The sequence below is a fragment of the Pleurodeles waltl genome, chromosome 5 (genome assembly GCF_031143425.1).
Source record: "Pleurodeles waltl isolate 20211129_DDA chromosome 5, aPleWal1.hap1.20221129, whole genome shotgun sequence".
NCBI classification, from domain to species: Eukaryota; Metazoa; Chordata; class Amphibia; order Caudata; family Salamandridae; genus Pleurodeles; species Pleurodeles waltl.
The window spans coordinates 70,374,463-70,392,808 of NC_090444.1; the positions used below are offsets into that span (position 1 = coordinate 70,374,463).

The following is an 18,346-nucleotide window of genomic DNA, read 5'->3' on the forward strand; positions in this document are numbered from 1 at the left end:
ACATCGGGTTTCCAATGGAAATCAATGGGAGACCAAGAGGTGTCTTCAGCGATGCAGGCAGGCAAGGTGGGGGGCTCCTCGGGGTAGCCACCACCTGGGCAAGGGAGAGGGCCTCCTGGGGGTCACTCCTGCACTGGAGTTCCGATCTTTCAGGTCCTGGGGGCTGCGGGTGCAGAGTCTTTACCAGGCGTCGGGATCTGGGAAGCAGGCAGTCGCGGTCAGGGGGAGTCTGGTGTGTGGCAGGCTGCTAAAACTAGTCAGCCTACACAGATAGTCGGTTTAGGTTTCAGGGGGCACCTCTAAGGTGCCCTCTAGGGTGTATGTTACAATAAAATGTACACCGGCATCAGTGTGCTTTTATTGTGCTGAGAAGTTTGATACCAAACTTCAGTTTTCAGTGTAGCCATTATGGTGCTGTGGAGTTCGTGCATGACAGACTCACAGACCATATACTCTTATGGCTACCCTGCACTAACAATGTCTAAGGTTTTGCTTAGACACTGTATGTAAAGAAATGGCTCCCTGTTGCAGTTACCCCCCCCACTTTTTGACTGATACTGATGCTGACTTGACTGAGAAGTGTGCTGGGACCCTGCTAACCAGGCCCCAGCACCAGTGTTCTTTCACCTAAAATGTACCATTGTCTTCACAATTGGCACAACCCTGGCACCCAGGTAAGTCGCTTGTAACTGGTACCCCTATTACTAAGGGCCCTGATGCCAGGGAAGGTCTTTAAGGGCTGCAGCATGTCTTATGCCACCCTAGGGACCCCTCACTCAGCACAGACACACTGCTTGCCAGCTTGTGTGTGCTGGTGGGGAGAAAATGACTAAGTCGACATGGCACTCCCCTCAGGGTGCCATGCCAACCTCACACTGCTTGTGGCATAGGTAAGTCACCCCTCTAGCAGGCCTTAAAGCCCTAAGGCAGGGTGCACTACACCACAGGTGAGGGCATATGTGCATGAGCACTATGCCCCTACAGTGTCTAAGCAAAACCTTAGACATTGTAAGTGCAGGGTAGCCATAAGAGTATATGGTCTGGGAGTCTGTCAAAAACGAACTCCACAGCTCCATAATGGCTACACTGAATACTGGGAAGTTTAGAATCAAACTTCTCAGAAGAATAAACCCACACTGATGCCAGTGTTGGATTTATTAAAAAATGCACACAGAGGGCATCTTAGAGAGGCCCCCTGTATTTTACCCAATTGTTCAGTGCAGGACTGACTGGTCTCTGCCAGCCTGCTGCTGAGAGACGAGTTTCTGACCCCATGCGGTGAGAGCCTTTGTGCTCTCTGTGGACAGAAACAAAGCCTGCTCTGGGTGGAGGTGCTTCACACCTCCCCCCTGCAGGAACTGTAACACCTAGCAGTGAGCTTCAAAGGGTCAAGCTTCGTGTTACAATACCCCAGGGCACTCCAGCTAGTGGAGATGCCCGCCCCCCTGGACCCAGCCCCCACTTTTGGCGGCAAGTCCAGGAGAGATAATGAGAAAAACAAGGAGGAGTCACTGGCCAGTCAGGACAGCCCCTAAGGTGTCCTGAGCTGAAGTGACTCTAACTTTTAGAAATCCTCCATCTTGCAGATGGAGGATTCCCCCAATAGGGAAATGAATGTGACCCCCTCCCCTTGGGAGGAGGCACAAAGAGGGTGTACCCACCCTCAGGGCTAGTAGCCATTGGCTACTAACCCCCAGACCTAAACACGCCCTTAAATTTAGTATTTAAGGGCTTCCCTGAACCTAAGAATTTAGATTCCTGCAACTACAAGAAGAAGAGGACTGCTGAGCTGAAAGACCCCTGCAGAAGAAGAAAAGAAGACACCAACTGCTTTGGCCCCAGACCTACCGGCCTGTCTCCTGCCTTCTAAAGAAACCTGCTCCAGCGACGCTTTCCCAAGGACCAGCGACCTCTGAATCCTCAGAGGACTGCCCTGCTTCAAGAAAGACAAGAAACTCCTGAGGACAGCGGCACTGCTCCAAAAAGACTGCAACTTTGTTACAGAGGAGCAGATTTAAAGACCCCTGCAAATCCCAGCAAGAAGCGTGAGACTTGCAACACTGCACCCGGCGACCCCGACTCGACTGGTGGAGAACCAACACCTCAGGGAGGACCCTCCGGCGACTCCGAGACCGTGAGTAACCAAAGCTGTCCCCCCCGAGCCCCCACAGCGAATCCCGAGGCTCCCCCTGACCGCGACTGCCTGACTCTAAAATCCCGACGGCTGGAAAAGACCCTGCACCTGCAGCCCCCAGCACCTGAAGGAACGGAACTTCAGTGCAGGAGTGACCCCCAAGAGGCCCTCTCCCTTGCCTAGGTGGTGGCTACCCCGAGGAGCCCCCCCCTTGCCTGCCTGCACCGCTGAAGAGACCCCTTGGTCTCCCATTGACTCCCATTGGAAACCCGACGCCAGTTTACACACTGCACCCGGCCGCCCCCGCGCTGCTGAGGGTGTACTTTTTGTGTGGACTTGTGTCCCCCTCGGTGCCCTACAAAACCCCCCTTGTCTGCCCTCCGAAGACGCGGGTACTTACCTGCTGGCAGACCGGAACCGGGGCACCCCCTTCTCTCCATTGAAGCCCATGAGTTTTGGGCACCTCTTTGACCTCTGCACCTGACCGGCCCTGAGCTGCTGGTGTGGTGATTTTGGGGTTGCTCTGAACCCCCAACGGTGGGCTACCTTGGACCCAGAACTGAACCCTGTAGGTGGGTTACTTACCTGCAAAAACTAACAATACTTTACCTCCCCCAGGAACTGTGAAAATTGCACTGTGTCCACTTTTAAAACAGCTATTTGTGTTTTATGTGAAAAGTATATATGCTACTGTAATTATTCAAAGTTCCTAAAGTACTTACCTGCAATACCTTTCAAATGAGATATTACATGTAGAATTTGAACCTGTGGTTCTTAAAATAAAGAAAATATATTTTTCTATAACAAAACCTATTGGCTGGATTTGTCTCTGAGTGTGTGTTCCTCATTTATTGCCTGTGTGTATGTACAACAAATGCTTAACACTACTCCTTTGATAAGCCTACTGCTCGACCACACTACCACAAAATAGAGCATTAGTATTATCTCTTTTTGTCACTATCTTACCTCTAAGGGGAACCCTTGGACTCTGTGCATACTATTCCTTACTTTGAAATAGTGCATACAGAGCCAACTTCCTACACTGTAGGGGCATAGTGCTCATGCACTTGTGCCCTCACCTATGGTATAGTACACTCTGCCTTAGGGCTGTAAGGCCTGCTAGACGGGTGACTTATCTATACTGCATAGGCAGTGTGAGGTTCGCATGGCACCCTGAGGGGAGTGCCACGTCGCCTTACTCGTTTTGTCCTCACCAGCACGCACAAGCTGGCAAGCAGTGTGTCTGTGCTGAGTGAGGGGTCTCCAGGGTGGCATAAGACATGCTGCATCCCTTAGAGACCTTCCCTGGCATCAGGGCCCTTGGTACCAGTTACAAGGGACTTACCTGGATGCCAGGGTGTGCCAATTGTGGAAACAAAAGTACAGGTTAGGGAAAGAACACTGGTGCTGGGGCCTGGTTAGCAGGCCTCAGCACACTTTCAAATCAAAACTTAGCATCAGCAAAGGCAAAAAGTCAGGGGGTAACCATGCCAAGGAGGCATTTCCTTACACTGGTGAATACAAGTTTCCCAGCTACATAATGGCTTCTCTGAAGATAGGAATGCCTGATACAAAACATATCGGATTGATAAGCCCACACTGATTCTACTGATGGATTTATCAATACATGCAACCAAGAGGGCACCTCAGAGGTGCCCCCTGAAAATCTACCAGCCTATGGTGTCCTTGCTGACTGGTTTCTGCCAGCCTGCCACCCAAGACGCTGATCTGATGTAAGGAAATGCCTCCTTGGCATGGTTGCCCCCTGACTTTTTGCCTTTGCTGATGCTATGTTTACAATTGAAAGTGTGCTGAGGCCTGCTAACCAGGCCCCAGCACCAGTGTTCTTTCCCTAACCTGTACTTTTGTATCCACAATTGGCAGACCCTGGCATCCAGATAAGTCCCTTGTAACTGGTACTTCTAGTACCAAGGGCCCTGATGCCAAGGAAGGTCTCTAAGGGCTGCAGCATGTCTTATGCCACCCTGGAGACCTCTCACTCAGCACAGACACACTGCTTGCCAGCTTGTGTGTGCTAGTGAGGACAAAACGAGTAAGTCGACATGGCACTCCCCTCAGGGTGCCATGCCAGCCTCTCACTGCCTATGCAGTATAGGTAAGACACCCCTCTAGCAGGCCTTACAGCCCTAAGGCAGGGTGCACTATACCATAGGTGAGGGTACCAGTGCATGAGCATGGTACCCCTACAGTGTCTAAACAAAACCTTAGACATTGTAAGTGCAGGGTAGCCATAAGAGTATATGGTCTGGGAGTCTGTCAAACACGAACTCCACAGCACCATAATGGCTACACTGAAAACTGGGAAGTTTGGTATCAAACTTCTCAGCACAATGAATGCACACTGATGCCAGTGTACATTTTATTGCAAAATACACCCCAGAGGGCACCTTAGAGGTGCCCCCTGAAACTTAACCGACTGTCTGTGTAGGCTGACTAGTTCCAGCAGCCTGCCACACCAGAGACATGTTGCTGGCCCCATGGGGAGAGTGCCTTTGTCACTCTGAGGCCAGTAACAAAGCCTGCACTGGGTGGAGATGCTAACACCTCCCCCAGGCAGGAGCTGTGACACCTGGCGGTGAGCCTCAAAGGCTCACCCCTTTGTCACAGCCCAGCAGGGCACTCCAGCTTAGTGGAGTTGCCCGCCCCCTCCGGCCGCGGCCCCCACTTTTGGCGGCAAGGCTGGAGGGAACAAAGAAAGCAACAAGGAGGAGTCACTGGCCAGTCAGGACAGCCCCTAAGGTGTCCTGAGCTGAGGTGACTCTAACTTTTAGAAATCCTCCATCTTGCAGATGGAGGATTCCCCCAATAGGGTTAGGATTGTGACCCCCTCCCCTTGGGAGGAGGCACAAAGAGGGTGTACCCACCCTCAGGGCTAGTAGCCATTGGCTACTAACCCCCCCAGACCTAAACACGCCCTTAAATTTAGTATTTAAGGGCTACCCTGAACCCTAGAAAATCAGATTCCTGCAACTACAAGAAGAAGGACTGCCTAGCTGAAAACCCCTGCAGAGGAAGACCAGAAGACGACAACTGCCTTGGCTCCAGAAACTCACCGGCCTGTCTCCTGCCTTCCAAAGATCCTGCTCCAGCGACGCCTTCCAAAGGGACCAGCGACCTCGACATCCTCTGAGGACTGCCCCTGCTTCGAAAAGACCAGAAACTCCCGAGGACAGCGGACCTGCTCCAAGAAAAGCTGCAACTTTGTTTCCGGCAGCTTTAAAGAACCCTGCAAGCTCCCCGCAAGAAGCGTGAGACTTGCAACACTGCACCCGGCGACCCCGACTCGGCTGGTGGCGATCCAACACCTCAGGAGGGACCCCAGGACTACTCTAAGACTGTGAGTACAAAAACCTGTCCCCCCTGAGCCCCCACAGCGCCGCCTGCAGAGGGAATCCCGAGGCTTCCCCTGATCGCGACTCTTTGAATCCTAAGTCCCGACACCTGGGAGAGACCCTGCACCCGCAGCCCCCAGGACCTGAAGGACCGGACTTTCACTGGAGGAGTGACCCCCAGGAGTCCCTCTCCCTTGATCAAGTGGAGATTTCCCCGAGCAACCCCCCCCTTGCCTGCCTGCAGCGCTGAAGAGATCCCTAGATCTCCCATTGACTTCCATTACAAACCCGACGCTTGTTTCTACACTGCACCCGGCCGCCCCCGCGCTGCTGAGGGTGAAATTTCTGTGTGGGCTTGTGTCCCCCCCGGTGCCCTACAAAACCCCCCTGGTCTGCCCTCCGAAGACGCGGGTACTTACCTGCTGGCAGACTGGAACCGGGGCACCCCCTTCTCCATTGAAGCCTATGTGTTTTGGGCACCACTTTGAACTCTGCACCTGACCGGCCCTGAGCTGCTGGTGTGGTGACTTTGGGGTTGCTCTGAACCCCCAACGGTGGGCTACTTTGGACCAAGAACTAAGCCCTGTAAGTGTCTTACTTACCTGGTTAACCTAACAAATACTTACCTCCCCTAGGAACTGTGAAAATTGCACTAAGTGTCCACTTTTAAAACAGCTATTTGTGAATAACTTGAAAAGTATACATGCAATTTTGATGATTTGAAGTTCCTAAAGTACTTACCTGCAATACCTTTCGAATGAGATATTACATGTAGAATTTGAACCTGTGGTTCTTAAAATAAACTAAGAAAATATATTTTTCTATATAAAAACCTATTGGCTGGATTTGTCTCTGAGTGTGTGTACCTCATTTATTGTCTATGTGTATGTACAACAAATGCTTAACACTACTCCTTGGATAAGCCTATTGCTCGACCACACTACCACAAAATAGAGCATTAGTATTATCTATTTTTACCACTATTTTACCTCTAAGGGGAACCCTTGGACTCTGTGCATGCTATTCCTTACTTTGAAATAGCACATACAGAGCCAACTTCCTACATTGGTGGATCAGCGGTGGGGTACAAGACTTTGCATTTGCTGGACTACTCAGCCAATACCTGATCACACGACAAATTCCAAAATTGTCATTAGAAACTCATTTTTGCAATTTGAAATTTTTCTAAATTCTTAAAAGTCCTGCTAGGGCCTTGTGTGTTAAGTCCCTGTTTAGCATTGTCTTTCAGAGTTTAAAAGTTTGTTAAAAGTTTGAAATTAGATTCTAGAAACAGTTTTAGATTCTTTAAAAAGTCTTCCAACTTTTAGCAAAATAATGTCTGATACAGAGATGAATGTGGTGGAACTCGACACCACACCTTACCTCCATCTTAAGATGAGGGAGCTAAGGTCTCTCTGTAATATCAAAAAAATAACCATTGGCTCCAGACCTACCAAAATTCAGCTCCAGGAGCTGTTGGCAGAGTTTGAAAAAGCCAACCCCTCTGATGATGACATCACAGAGGAAGAAATTAGTGACTTGGAGGCCAATGTCCCTCCTCCAGTCCTAAATAGGGAGAACAGGACCCCTCAAGTCCTGTCTCCAACTGTGTTAGTCAGAAATGGTGAGTCCCTCACAGGAGGGTCCCACATTTCTGAAATCACTGAGGATGCTCTCAGTGAAGATGACCTCCTGTTAGCCAGGATGGCCAAAAGATTGGCTTTAGAGAGACAGCTCCTAGCCATAGAAAGGGAAAGACAAGAGATGGGCCTAGGACCCATCAATGGTGGCAGCAATATAAATAGGGTCAGAGATTCTCCTGACATGTTAAAAATCCCCAAAGGGATTGTGACAAAATTTGAAGATGGTGATGACATCACCAAGTGGTTCACAGCTTTTGAGAGGGCTTGTGTAACCAGAAAAGTGAACAGATCTCACTGGGGTGCTCTCCTTTGGGAAATGTTCACTGGAAAGTGTAGGGATAGACTCCTCACACTCTCTGGAAAAGATGCAGAATCTTATGACCTCATGAAGGGTACCCTGATTGAGGGCTTTGGATTCTCCACTGAGGAGTACAGGATTAGGTTCAGGGGGGCTAAAAAATCCTCGAGCCAGACCTGGGTTGACTTTGTAGACTACTCAGTGAAAACACTAGATGGTTGGATTCAAGGCAGTGGTGTAAGTAATTATGATGGGCTGTACAATTTATTTGTGAAAGAACACCTGTTAAGTAATTGTTTCAATGATAAACTGCATCAGCATCTGGTAGACCTAGGACCAATTTCTCCCCAAGAATTGGGAAAGAAGGCGGACCATTGGGTCAAGACAAGGGTGTCCAAGACTTCAACAGGGGGTGACCAAAAGAAAGGGGTCACAAAGACTCCCCAGGGGAAGGGTGATGAGACAACCAAAACTAAAAATAGTAAAGAGTCTTCTACAGGCCCCCAAAAACCTGCACAGGAGGGTGGGCCCAGAGCCTCTTCACAAAACAATGGGTACAAGGGTAAAAACTTTGATCCCAAAAAGGCCTGGTGTCATAGCTGTAAACAGCATGGACACCAAACTGGAGACAAGGCCTGTCCCAAGAAAGGTTCCACTCCAAACTCCCATCCAGGTAACACTGGTATGGCTAGTCTCCAAGTGGGATCAACAGTGTGCCCAGAGCAAAACAGGGTCCACACTGAAGCTACTCTAGTTTCTGAGGGTGGGGTGGATTTAGCCACACTAGCTGTCTGGCCGCCTAACATGCAAAAATACAGACAGCAACTCTTAATTAATGGGACTAGAATAGAGGGCCTGAGGGATACAGGTGCCAGTGTCACCATGGTGACAGAGAAACTGGTTTCCCCTGGCCAATACCTGACTGGAAAAACTTACACAGTCACCAACGCTGACAATCAGAGAAAAGTACATCCCATGGCAATGGTTACTTTAGAATGGGGAGGGGTCAATGGCCTGAAACAGGTGGTGGTCTCCTCAAATATCCCAGTGGACTGTCTGCTTGGAAATGACCTGGAGTCCTCAGCATGGGCTGAGGTAGAACTAAACACCCATGCAGCAATGCTGGGTATCCCTGAACTGGTGTGTGTGAAAACAAGAGCACAATGCAAGGCACAGGGTGAACAAGTAGAGCTGGAGTCTGGAAGAATGGCCCAGCCTACCAAGAGAACAGGAAAGTCAGTTGGGAAACCAACTGCAACACAGCAAAAGAAAGGGAACCTCTCTTCTCAGGAAGAAGTTCTGCCCTCTGAGGGAACTGAGCCTTTGGAGCTTGAACCTTATCAGGTTGAGCTCTTAGGCCCAGGGGGACCCTCAAGGGAGGAGCTGTGTAAGGGACAAGAAACCTGTCCCTCTCTTGAAGGCCTTAGGCAGCAAGCTGCTGAAGAGTCCAAAGGCAAGAAAAATGGAACGCATAGGGTCTATTGGGAAGATGGACTCCTGTACACTGAGGCCAGAGACCCCAAACCTGGTGCCACTAGGAGAGTGGTAGTGCCTCAGCTGTTCAAGAAGTTCATCCTAACATTGGCCCATGACATTCCCCTTGCTGGACATTTGGGACAAACCAAGACGTGGGAGAGGTTAGTCAACCACTTCTACTGGCCCAATATGTCCAACATGGTTAAGGAGTTTTGCCTCTCCTGCCCCACCTGTCAAGCCAGTGGTAAGACAGGTGGACATCCAAAGGCCCCCCTCATTCCACTTCCAGTGGTGGGGGTTCCCTTTGAAAGAGTGGGTGTGGACATAGTTGGTCCACTAGAACCTCCCACAGCCTCAGGAATGAAAATGTCACTTACCCAGTGTACATCTGTTCGTGGCATCAGTCGCAGTAGATTCGCATGTTCTGCAATAGCTCGCCATCTGGTGTTGGGCCGGAGTGTTACAAGTTGTTTTTCTTCGAAGAAGTCTTTCGAGTCACGGGACCGAGTGACTCCTCCTTTTGTCTCCATTGCGCATGGGCGTCGACTCCATCTTCGATTGTTTTTCCCCGCAGAGGGTGAGGTAGGAGTTGAATTGTAGTAATAGTGCCCATGCAATGGAGTGACTAAGTATGCACCTATTTAAGGTTGAGATGATACATATATAAATAATTGAAGGTAACTTCCAAACTGCTACAGGCTCCCGGGGAGGCGGGTGGGCACATGCGAATCTACTGCGACTGATGCCACGAACAGATGTACACTGGGTAAGTGACATTTTCAGTTCGATGGCATCTGTCGCTGTAGATACGCATGTTCTGCATAGACTAGTAAGCAGTTATTTCCCCAAAAGCGGTGGATCAGCCTGTAGGAGTGGAAGTAGTCTGAAATAATGTTTTTAATACGGCTTGACCTACTGTGGCTTGTTGTGCGGATAACACGTCTACACAGTAGTGCTTGGTGAATGTGTGAGGCGTAGACCATGTGGCTGCCTTACATATTTCTTGCATTGGGATGTTTCCTAGAAAGGCCATGGTAGCACCTTTCTTTCTGGTTGAGTGTGCCCTTGGAGTAATGGGCAGCTGTCGTTTAGCTTTAAGGTAGCAGATTTGGATGCATTTAACTATCCATCTGGCTATACCTTGTTTTGAAATTGGGTTTCCTGCGTGAGGTTTTTGAAATGCAATAAAGAGTTGTTTAGTCTTTCTGATGTTTTTTGTTCTGTCAATGTAATACATCAATGCTCTTTTGACATCTAATGTATGTAGTGCCCTTTCAGCTACGGTATCTGGCTGTGGAAAGAACACTGGAAGTTCCACTGTTTGATTTAGATGGAACGGTGAAATAACCTTTGGCAAAAATTTAGGATTGGTCCTTAGGACGACTTTATTTTTGTGTAGTTGTATAAAAGGTTCCTGTATAGTAAACGCCTGAATCTCGCTTACTCTTCTCAGGGAAGTAATGGCGATGAGAAATGCCACCTTCCAGGTTAGGAACTGTATGTCGCAGGAGTGCATGGGTTCAAAAGGTGGACCCATAAGTCTAGTTAGGACAACATTTAGGTTCCATGAAGGAACAGGTGGTGTTCTTGGTGGTATAATTCTCCTAAGGCCCTCCATGAATGCTTTAATGACTGGTATTTTATATAGGGAAGTTGAATAGGTAGTCTGCAGGTATGCAGATATTGCTGCAAGGTGAATCTTAATGGAAGAGAAAGCTAGGTTAGATTTTTGTAAGTGAAGCAAGTAACCCACTACATGTTCTGGAGTTGTGTGTAATGGTTGTATTTGATTAATATGGCAGTAGCAAACAAACCTCTTCCATTTACTTGCATAGCAGTGCCTGGTGGATGGCCTTCTTGCTTGTTTTATGACTTCCATACATTCTTGGGTAAGTTGTAAGTGCCCGAATTCTAGGATTTCAGGAGCCAGATTGCTAGATTCAGCGATGCTGGATCTGGGTGTCTGATCTTTTGGTTGTGCTGTGTCAACAGATCTGGCCTGTTGGGCAATTTGATGCAGGGTACCACTGATAGGTCTAGCAGCGTTGTGTACCAGGGTTGCCTTGCCCAAATTGGTGCTATCAATATGAGTTTGAGTTTGCTTTGACTGAGTGTAAGGAAATGCCTCCTTGGCATGGTTGCCCCCTGACTTTTTGCCTTTGCTGATGCTATGTTTACAATTGAAAGTGTGCTGAGGCCTGCTAACCAGGCCCCAGCACCAGTGTTCTTTCCCTAACCTGTACTTTTGTATCCACAATTGGCAGACCCTGGCATCCAGATAAGTCCCTTGTAACTGGTACTTCTAGTACCAAGGGCCCTGATGCCAAGGAAGGTCTCTAAGGGCTGCAGCATGTCTTATGCCACCCTGGAGACCTCTCACTCAGCACAGACACACTGCTTGCCAGCTTGTGTGTGCTAGTGAGGACAAAACGAGTAAGTCGACATGGCACTCCCCTCAGGGTGCCATGCCAGCCTCTCACTGCCTATGCAATATAGGTAAGACACCCCTCTAGCAGGCCTTACAGCCCTAAGGCAGGGTGCACTATACCATAGGTGAGGGTACCAGTGCATGAGCATGGTACCCCTACAGTGTCTAAACAAAACCTTAGACATTGTAAGTGCAGGGTAGCCATAAGAGTATATGGTCTGGGAGTTTGTCAAACGCGAACTCCACAGCACCATAATGGCTACACTGAAAACTGGGAAGTTTGGTATCAAACTTCTCAGCACAATAAATGCACACTGATGCCAGTGTACATTTTATTGTAAAATACACCCCAGAGGGCACCTTAGAGGTGCCCCCTGAAACTTAACCAACTATCTGTGTAGGCTGACTAGTTTTAGCAGCCTGCCACAAACCGAGACATGTTGCTGGCCCCATGGGGAGAGTGCCTTTGTCACTCTGAGGCCAGTAACAAAGCCTGCACTGGGTGGAGATGCTAACACCTCCCCCAGGCAGGAATTGTCACACCTGGCGGTGAGCCTCAAAGGCTCACCTCCTTTGTGCCAACCCAGCAGGACACTCCAGCTAGTGGAGTTGCCCGCCCCCTCCGGCCCGGCCCCACTTTTGGCGGCAAGGCCGGAGAAAATAATGAGAAAAACAAGGAGGAGTCACTGGCCAGTCAGGACAGCCCCTAAGGTGTCCTGAGCTGAAGTGACTCTAACTTTTAGAAATCCTCCATCTTGCAGATGGAGGATTCCCCCAATAGGGTTAGGATTGTGACCCCCTCCCCTTGGGAGGAGGCACAAAGAGGGTGTACCCACCCTCAGGGCTAGTAGCCATTGGCTACTAACCCCCCAGACCTAAACACGCCCTTAAATTTAGTATTTAAGGGCTACCCTGAACCCTAGAAAATCAGATTCCTGCAACTACAAGAAGAAGGACTGCCCAGCTGAAAACCCCTGCAGCGGAAGACCAGAAGACAACAACTGCCTTGGCTCCAGAAACTCACCGGCCTGTCTCCTGCCTTCCAAAGATCCTGCTCCAGCGACGCCTTCCAAAGGGACCAGCGACCTCGACATCCTCTGAGGACTGCCCCTGCTTCGAAAAGACAAGAAACTCCCGAGGACAGCGGACCTGCTCCAAGAAAAGCTGCAACTTTGTTTCCAGCAGCTTTAAAGAACCCTGCAAGCTCCCCGCAAGAAGCGTGAGAATTGCAACACTGCACCCGGCGACCCCGACTCGGCTGGTGGCGATCCAACACCTCAGGAGGGACCCCAGGACTACTCTGATACTGTGAGTACCAAAACCTGTCCCCCCTGAGCCCCCGCAGCGCCGCCTGCAGAGGGAATCCCGAGGCTTCCCCTGACCGCGACTCTTTGAACCTAAAGTCCCGACGCCTGGGAGAGACCCTGCACCCGCAGCCCCCAGGACCTAAAGGACCGGACTTTCACTGGAGAAGTGACCCCCAGGAGTCCCTCTCCCTTACCCAAGTGGAGGTTTCCCCGAGGAATCCCCCCCTTGCCTGCCTGCAGCGCTGAAGAGATCCCGAGATCTCTCATAGACTAACATTGCGAACCCGACGCCTGTTCCTACACTGCACCCGGCCGCCCCCGCGCTGCTGAGGGTGAAATTTCTGTGTGGACTTGTGTCCCCCCCGGTGCCCTACAAAACCCCCCTGGTCTGCCCTCCGAAGACGCGGGTACTTACCTGCAAGCAGACCGGAACCGGGGCACCCCCTTCTCTCCATTCTAGCCTATGTGTTTTGGGCACCACTTTGTACTCTGCACCTGACCGGCCCTGAGCTGCTGGTGTGGTGACTTTGGGGTTGCTCTGAACCCCCAACGGTGGGCTACCTTGGACCAAGAACCGAACCCTGTAAGTGTCTTACTTACCTGGTAAAACTAACAAAAACTTACCTCCCCTAGGAACTGTGAAAATTGCACTAAGTGTCCACTTTTAAAACAGCTATTTGTGAATAACTTGAAAAGTATACATGCAATTTTTATGATTTAAAGTTCCTAAAGTACTTACCTGCAATACCTTTCGAATGAGATATTACATGTAGAATTTGAACCTGTGGTTCTTAAAATAAACTAAGAAAAGATATTTTTCTATACAAAAACCTATTGGCTGGATTTGTCTCTGAGTGTGTGTACCTCATTTATTGTCTATGTGTATGTACAACAAATGCTTAACACTACTCCTTGGATAAGCCTACTGCTCGACCACACTACCACAAAATAGAGCATTAGTATTATCTATTTTTACCACTATTTTACCTCTAAGGGGAACCCTTGGACTCTGTGCATGCTATTCCTTACTTTGAAATAGCACATACAGAGCCAACTTCCTACATTGGTGGATCAGCGGTGGGGTACAAGACTTTGCATTTGCTGGACTACTCAGCCAATACCTGATCACACGACAAATTCCAAAATTGTCATTAGAAATTCATTTTTGCAATTTGAAATTTTTCTAAATTCTTAAAAGTCCTGCTAGGGCCTTGTGTGTTAAGTCCCTGTTTAGCATTGTCTTTTAGAGTTTAAAAGTTTGTTAAAAGTTTGAAATTAGATTCTAGAAACAGTTTTAGATTCTTTAAAAAGTCTTCCAACTCTTAGCAAAATAATGTCTGATACAGAGATGAATGTGGTGGAACTCGACACCACACCTTACCTCCATCTTAAGATGAGGGAGCTAAGGTCTCTCTGTAATATCAAAAAAATAACCATTGGCTCCAGACCTACCAAAATTCAGCTCCAGGAGCTGTTGGCAGAGTTTGAAAAAGCCAACCCCTCTGATGATGACCTCACAGAGGAAGAAATTAGTGACTTGGAGGCCAATGTCCCTCCTCCAGTCCTAAAAAGGGAGAACACGACCCCTCAAGTCCTGTCTCCAACTGTGTTAGTCAGAAATAGTGAGTCCCTCACAGGAGGGTCCCACATTTCTGAAATCACTGAGGATGCTCTCAGTGAAGATGACCTCCTGTTAGCCAGGATGGCCAAAAGATTGGCTTTAGAGAGACAGCTCCTAGCCATAGAAAGGGAAAGACAAGAGATGGGCCTAGGACCCATCAATGGTGGCAGCAATATAAATAGGGTCAGAGATTCTCCTGACATGTTAAAAATCCCCAAAGGGATTGTGACAAAATTTGAAGATGGTGATGACATCACCAAGTGGTTCACAGCTTTTGAGAGGGCTTGTGTAACCAGAAAAGTGAACAGATCTCACTGGGGTGCTCTCCTTTGGGAAATGTTCACTGGAAAGTGTAGGGATAGACTCCTCACACTCTCTGGAAAAGATGCAGAATCTTATGACCTCATGAAGGGTACCCTGATTGAGGGCTTTGGATTCTCCACTGAGGAGTACAGGATTAGGTTCAGGGGGGCTCAAAAATCCTCGAGCCAGACCTGGGTTGACTTTGTTGACTACTCAGTGAAAACACTAGATGGTTGGATTCAAGGCAGTGGTGTAAGTAATTATGATGGGCTGTACAATTTATTTGTGAAAGAACACCTGTTAAGTAATTGTTTCAATGATAAACTGCATCAGCATCTGGTAGACCTAGGACCAATTTCTCCCCAAGAATTGGGAAAGAAGGCGGACCATTGGGTCAAGACAAGGGTGTCCAAGACTTCAACAGGGGGTGACCAAAAGAAAGGGGTCACAAAGACTCCCCAGGGGAAGGGTGATGAGACAACCAAAACTAAAAATAGTAAAGAGTCTTCTACAGGCCCCCAAAAACCTGCACAGGAGGGTGGGCCCAGAGCCTCTTCACAAAACAATGGGTACAAGGGTAAAAACTTTGATCCCAAAAAGGCCTGGTGTCATAGCTGTAAACAGCATGGACACCAAACTGGAGACAAGGCCTGTCCCAAGAAAGGTTCCACTCCAAACTCCCATCCAGGTAACACTGGTATGGCTAGTCTCCAAGTGGGATCAACAGTGTGCCCAGAGCAAATCAGGGTCCACACTGAAGCTACTCTAGTTTCTGAGGGTGGGGTGGATTTAGCCACACTAGCTGTCTGGCCGCCTAACATGCAAAAATACAGACAGCAACTCTTAATTAATGGGACTAGAATAGAGGGCCTGAGGGATACAGGTGCCAGTGTCACCATGGTGACAGAGAAACTGGTTTCCCCTGGCCAATACCTGACTGGAAAAACTTACACAGTCACCAACGCTGACAATCAGAGAAAAGTACATCCCATGGCAATGGTTACTTTAGAATGGGGAGGGGTCAATGGCCTGAAACAGGTGGTGGTCTCCTCAAATATCCCAGTGGACTGTCTGCTTGGAAATGACCTGGAGTCCTCAGCATGGGCTGAGGTAGAACTAAAAACCCATGCAGCAATGCTGGGTATCCCTGAACTGGTGTGTGTGAAAACAAGAGCACAGTGCAAGGCACAGGGTGAACAAGTAGAGCTGGAGTCTGGAAGAATGGCCCAGCCTACCAAGAGAACAGGAAAGTCAGTTGGGAAACCAACTGCAACACAGCAAAAGAAAGGGAACCTCTCTTCTCAGGAAGAAGTTCTGCCCTCTGAGGGAACTGAGCCTTTGGAGCTTGAACCTTATCAGGTTGAGCTCTTAGGCCCAGGGGGACCCTCAAGGGAGGAGCTGTGTAAGGGACAAGAAACCTGTCTGTAAGGAAATGCCTCCTTGGCATGGTTGCCCCCTGACTTTTTGCCTTTGCTGATGCTATGTTTACAATTGAAAGTGTGCTGAGGCCTGCTAACCAGGCCCCAGCACCAGTGTTCTTTCCCTAACCTGTACTTTTGTATCCACAATTGGCAGACCCTGGCATCCAGATAAGTCCCTTGTAACTGGTACTTCTAGTACCAAGGGCCCTGATGCCAAGGAAGGTCTCTAAGGGCTGCAGCATGTCTTATGCCACCCTGGAGACCTCTCACTCAGCACAGACACACTGCTTGCCAGCTTGTGTGTGCTAGTGAGGACAAAACGAGTAAGTCGACATGGCACTCCCCTCAGGGTGCCATGCCAGCCTCTCACTGCCTATGCAATATAGGTAAGACACCCCTCTAGCAGGCCTTACAGCCCTAAGGCAGGGTGCACTATACCATAGGTGAGGGTACCAGTGCATGAGCATGGTACCCCTACAGTGTCTAAACAAAACCTTAGACATTGTAAGTGCAGGGTAGCCATAAGAGTATATGGTCTGGGAGTTTGTCAAACACGAACTCCACAGCACCATAATGGCTACACTGAAAACTGGGAAGTTTGGTATCAAACTTCTCAGCACAATAAATGCACACTGATGCCAGTGTACATTTTATTGTAAAATACACCCCAGAGGGCACCTTAGAGGTGCCCCCTGAAACTTAACCAACTATCTGTGTAGGCTGACTAGTTTTAGCAGCCTGCCACAAACCGAGACATGTTGCTGGCCCCATGGGGAGAGTGCCTTTGTCACTCTGAGGCCAGTAACAAAGCCTGCACTGGGTGGAGATGCTAACACCTCCCCCAGGCAGGAATTGTCACACCTGGCGGTGAGCCTCAAAGGCTCACCTCCTTTGTGCCAACCCAGCAGGACACTCCAGCTAGTGGAGTTGCCCGCCCCCTCCGGCCAGGCCCCACTTTTGGCGGCAAGGCCGGAGAAAATAATGAGAAAAACAAGGAGGAGTCACTGGCCAGTCAGGACAGCCCCTAAGGTGTCCTGAGCTGAAGTGACTCTAACTTTTAGAAATCCTCCATCTTGCAGATGGAGGATTCCCCCAATAGGGTTAGGATTGTGACCCCCTCCCCTTGGGAGGAGGCACAAAGAGGGTGTACCCACCCTCAGGGCTAGTAGCCATTGGCTACTAACCCCCCAGACCTAAACACGCCCTTAAATTTAGTATTTAAGGGCTACCCTGAACCCTAGAAAATTAGATTCCTGCAACTACAAGAAGAAGGACTGCCGAGCTGAAAACCCCTGCAGAGGAAGACCAGAAGACGACAACTGCCTTGGCTCCAGAAACTCACCGGCCTGTCTCCTGCCTTCCAAAGATCCTGCTCCAGCGACGCCTTCCAAAGGGACCAGCGACCTCGACATCCTCTGAGGACTGCCCCTGCTTCGAAAAGACAAGAAACTCCCGAGGACAGCGGACCTGCTCCAAGAAAAGCTGCAACTTTGTTTCCAGCAGCTTTAAAGAACCCTGCAAGCTCCCCGCAAGAAGCGTGAGACTTGCAACACTGCACCCGGCGACCCCGACTCGGCTGGTGGCGATCCAACACCTCAGGAGGGACCCCAGGACTACTCTAAGACTGTGAGTACCAAGACCTGTCCCCCCTGAGCCCCCCACAGCGCCGCCTGCAGAGGGAATCCCGAGGCTTCCCCTGACCGCGACTCTTTGAATCCTAAGTCCCGACGCCTGGGAGAGACCCTGCACCCGCAGCCCCCAGGACCTGAAGGACCGGACTTTCACTGGAGAAGTGACCCCCAGGAGTCCCTCTCCCTTGCCCAAGTGGAGGTTTCCCCGAGGAACCCCCCCCTTGCCTGCCTGCAGCGCTGAAGAGATCCCTAGATCTCCCATTGACTTCCATTACAAACCCGACGCTTGTTTCTACACTGCACCCGGCCGCCCCCGCGCTGCTGAGGGTGACATTTCTGTGTGGGCTTGTGTCCCCCCCGGTGCCCTACAAAACCCCCCTGGTCTGCCCTCCGAAGACGCGGGTACTTACCTGCAAGCAGACCGGAACCGGAGCACCCCCTTCTCTCCATTCTAGCCTATGTGTTTTGGGCACCACTTTGAACTCTGCACCTGACCGGCCCTGAGCTGCTGGTGTGGTGACTTTGGGGTTGCTCTGAACCCCCAACGGTGGGCTACCTTGGACCAAGAACTGAACCCTGTAAGTGTCTTACTTACCTGGTAAAACTAACAAAAACTTACCTCCCCTAGGAACTGTGAAAATTGCACTAAGTGTCCACTTTTAAAACAGCTATTTGTGAATAACTTGAAAAGTATACATGCAATTTTTATGATTTAAAGTTCCTAAAGTACT

General features: G+C 49.6%; 1 protein-coding gene across 5 annotated transcripts in view; it reads right to left on the bottom strand.

Annotated features, from left to right (window-relative positions):
• CAD (carbamoyl-phosphate synthetase 2, aspartate transcarbamylase, and dihydroorotase) overlaps nucleotides 1-18,346 on the bottom strand; it is a 617,432-nt gene that overhangs the window by 351,537 nt on the left and 247,549 nt on the right. The window lies entirely within an intron of this gene.